Source organism: Pteropus alecto, unplaced genomic scaffold (genome assembly GCF_000325575.1).
Source record: "Pteropus alecto unplaced genomic scaffold, ASM32557v1 scaffold105, whole genome shotgun sequence".
NCBI classification, from domain to species: domain Eukaryota; kingdom Metazoa; phylum Chordata; class Mammalia; order Chiroptera; family Pteropodidae; genus Pteropus; species Pteropus alecto.
The window spans coordinates 7851826-7855636 of NW_006436294.1; the positions used below are offsets into that span (position 1 = coordinate 7851826).

Sequence of the window (3811 nt, forward strand, 5' to 3'; positions counted from 1 at the left end):
TTACCTTCCCGCGGCCGTTTCCGTGGTCGCCCAGCCCCGGTCGTCACGCCCCAGGAGCCGCCCTTCTTGTTTACACAGGCGCTTTCCAGACCTTGCCCACAGCCCGTCCTCACGGAGTGTGGCCTGTCCCACAGCTGCCCCCGCGCCACCTTCGCCCAGCCCTGTATCTGCAGCCGAGGAGAGTCTGCCTCAACACCTTCACTTTCTCCTGTCAACTCCAGGACAGTGGACATGCTCGGCTTCCCCACCTGGGGTTGGCCACGCCCACACTCAGAAGACGTCCTGTGCTTGGGAGCTTTCCTCATGCAACAGGAGAGGCCGACCATGAGCAGGCCAAATAAGTCAAGCAAATCACAGGACAGACGTTAAACCAAATGAATGTGACGTCAAATTCCCTATGAAGACACAAGAGCAAAGATTAACTGAGGGAGGTTCCTTGAAGGGATCATATTCGAGTTGGCCTGCAGGAAAAGAAGAGCGGATGAGAATAAAGATCAATGCAGGAAGAGTCTCGGAATTGAAATCCAGGATGCCTGGGTGGTCAGGCCATGGAGATAGCTAGTCCGGTGTTTCTCAAACTTCCCAGTGAGACTCTGTAAATAGACACTCATTGCTCAAATCACAAAGAGGGAAATGCAGATTAAAACCATGAATGCCACTCCACCCCCACTAAAAAGGTTAGACTAAAAAAAGAAAAGACAATATCAAGTTCTGCTGAGGATTCAAATCAACTCATATGTTGCCAGTGGGAATGTAAAATGGTACAACTACTTTCAAAAACAGTTTGGCAGTTCCTTAAAAAGTTAAACCTGAGCTCACCATGTAACCCAGCAACCCACTCCCATCTGTTTCACCCAAGAGAACTGAAAAGAACTGTCGTAAACACCTACAGCAGCTTTGTTCACGCCTGCCCCAGACGAAGCAATCCAAACACCCTCCAATGGGGGAGCGGATAAACTGCCACACTCACACATCCGACGCAGCTCAGCAGTAAGCAGGAGAGGCCTGCCGGTACATCCAACGTCACCGATGCTCGCCGATACGTGAAGGGAAGACAGCCAGATTCGAAAGGCTACGTACTGGATGATCCTGAAAACACGAAATGTCTGTGAACTGTCCAACGCAGAACAAGGTTTGTGCCACTGCTGAAGGCTCTGCTACGTCGATCACACAATGTTTCTCTCCAGTGTGAATCTGTCCATGTGGCCTAAAGCTAGAGCCATGAACAAAGGCTGGACCACGTTTTCGTGTGCCTGAGGGCTCTCCCCAGGATGTGTTCCCCAATGCTGAGTGAGGGCTGACCTCTGGCGGATGGCCCTCCCACAGTCAGCACATTCATAGGGTTTCTTTCCAGTGTAAGTCACTGGAGCAGGGCGAGTTGTGACCTCTGGCTAAAGGCTATCCCACAGTCAAGGCTTTGATGATGTCTCTCTCATTGTGAACCCTTCAATACTGAACAAGAACTGCACTCCGGCTTAAGGCCCTGTACACTCTACAAACGGGGCTTCTCCTGTGTGAACCCTGTGATGGAGGAAAAGGCTTGAGCTGGGCTGAAGACTTCTCACACACACTACACACACGGTGCTCCTCTCTTGTGTGGAGCCTCCGATGCTGAATGAGGCCTGAACTTCGGCTGAAGGCCTTGCCACACTGATCACGTTTGTGGGGTCTCTCACCAGTGTGGGTCCTCTGAGGCTGCATCAGCTGTGGGCTCTGGCTGAAGGCCTGTCTGCACTCACCGACCCTATAAAGTCTCTCCTTAGGTCTCTCCTGTGTGAACGACGATGTTGAATAAGAGCTTAGCTTCCCACATTTCATGACATCCAAAAGGTTTTTCTCCAGTATGAATTCTCTGATGGAGAAGGAGGTGGGAACGGAGACAAGTTTCCCACATTCTTTGCACTTAAACAGTTTATTTCCAGGCTTGAGTCTATTTAAGGCTTGAGCTGTGAGTAAAGGCTCGCCCACACTGACCTCATAGGTTCTTCCCCACCGTGACTTCTCTGGTGTCGACTTGGGTCTGAACTACATTTGAAGATTTTTCCACATTTATCACATCTAAAGGCCATCGCTCCTGTTCTATTTCTTTGAAGCCTAACATTTTTGTTCCAGTTCAAGTTTCCATAGCCAAGATATGGAAGATATGTGCCACAACCCTGGGTTCTTTCTCCTAGAGGTCTTTCTCTAAACATGGCCATTTCTTTCCTAAAAACTCTCTTGTTAAGAGGGAGTTTCCTCAAACTCTGCCCAACAGAACTTCTCAGGTGTCCTTCTCATTTACCCTCACGGTCCCAGGCTTCTTACAGCTCAGGTGCCTGTGGAATACGCCTTGAGAATCTTCTTGATATCGATTCTGTTTTGACTTCCTCAGAACATCTCTAGTTTACAAGGGATAGTTCCTTTTCGGTCCCAACCTCAGAACCTGTTGTATAAAACATAAAGGAGTTTAGTTATTAGAGAAAACCACCCATCAGGGATAATATCCATAATGTATTAAAAACTCCTATAAATCATTATGTAAAAGGCAGATATTCCAGAAGGAAAATAGGTGACAAGCAGAATTCAGAAAGATGGCCAACCAACAGGATAAAAATATTTAAGTTCATTAATAATCAAATAATTGAAAATTAAAACAAATTATAATTCTTTGCCTATCAAATTGGTAAAGTAATCCACTCAATAAATATTTAGAAGATAAGGCATCTCCTAGGTAAAGAACAAAACAGGAAGAGAAATACAGCCTCTGACCTCACGAAGCTTAGATTAAGTAAATTTTTAACAAGGACAATAAACCAGGTGACATGAAAACTATACAGAAATATGGGAAATACTTAATGGCCTGCAAGCTAGTCTCCATGGTCAGAGAAAACCTCTAGGAGGAAGTGAGCTTTAAGCTGTAACCTGAAGATGACACAATGAGCAATGGCAGATCCAAGGGCCTGAATATGACGTATGACAGAAACAAGTTCAAGAATGAAGAGAATCTCACTCCGACTATAGCAAGAAGTGTGAGGAGAGGAGAGTGGCGAGAGGGGACAGGGAACGGATCCTGGAGTCACCAGAAAACCTCACGTGCCTCTCCATCCCCAGGCCAGGCCTTTTAGAGTCACCAGAAAACCCCAAGAACTTTAGACCTGATTCTCAATACTTAAAAAATGATAATCCCCAGTGTTGATGAGTAAAGACTCCACCAAAAAAAATTAGAAATAATAAATGAATACAGTAAAGTTGCAGGATACAAAATCCATATACAAAAATCTACTTCATTTCTGTATGCTGACAACAAACTATCAGTGAAGAAATTGAGAAAAGAATCCCATTTACAATCGTAGGAAAAAGAATACTTAAGAATAAACAAAGCCAGAAGTATCATGCCCCCCAATTTCAAGCTCTATTATAGACCTATATTCATCAAAACAGTATAGTATTGGCAGAAAAACAGACCCACAGACCAACGGAACAGAACTGAGAGCCCAACGAACTTTGTCCACTTTGTCTTTCTGTGTACAATTTAAAGATTTATACAATTTTTATAAATTGACGTTTCTTATCAGAAAATATCAAATGTTGGTGAGGATGCGGAGAAAAGGGAACCCTCATACATTGTTGGTGGGATTGCAAATTGGTGCAGCCGCTATGGAAAACAGTCTGGAGGTTTCTCAAAATAATTAAAAATGGATCTACCTTTTGACTTAGCAATTGCTCTTCTGGGTATTTATCCAAAGAAAACCAAAACAATAATTCGTAAAGACCTATGCACCCCTATGTTCACGGCAGCACAATTTACAATAGACAAGATATGGAAGCAACA

General features: G+C 44.8%; 1 protein-coding gene across 1 annotated transcript in view; it reads right to left on the bottom strand.

The window, feature by feature from the left end:
• Window positions 1-1756, bottom strand: part of ARHGAP39 (Rho GTPase activating protein 39) — a 61679-nt gene extending 59923 nt beyond the window's left edge. Inside the window, exon 1 of the mRNA XM_015590232.2 lies at window positions 971-1756. The gene's annotated coding sequence lies outside the window, so the exon portion shown is untranslated. The remainder of the gene's footprint in view (window positions 1-970) is intronic.
• Window positions 1757-3811: the final 2055 nt, after the last annotated feature.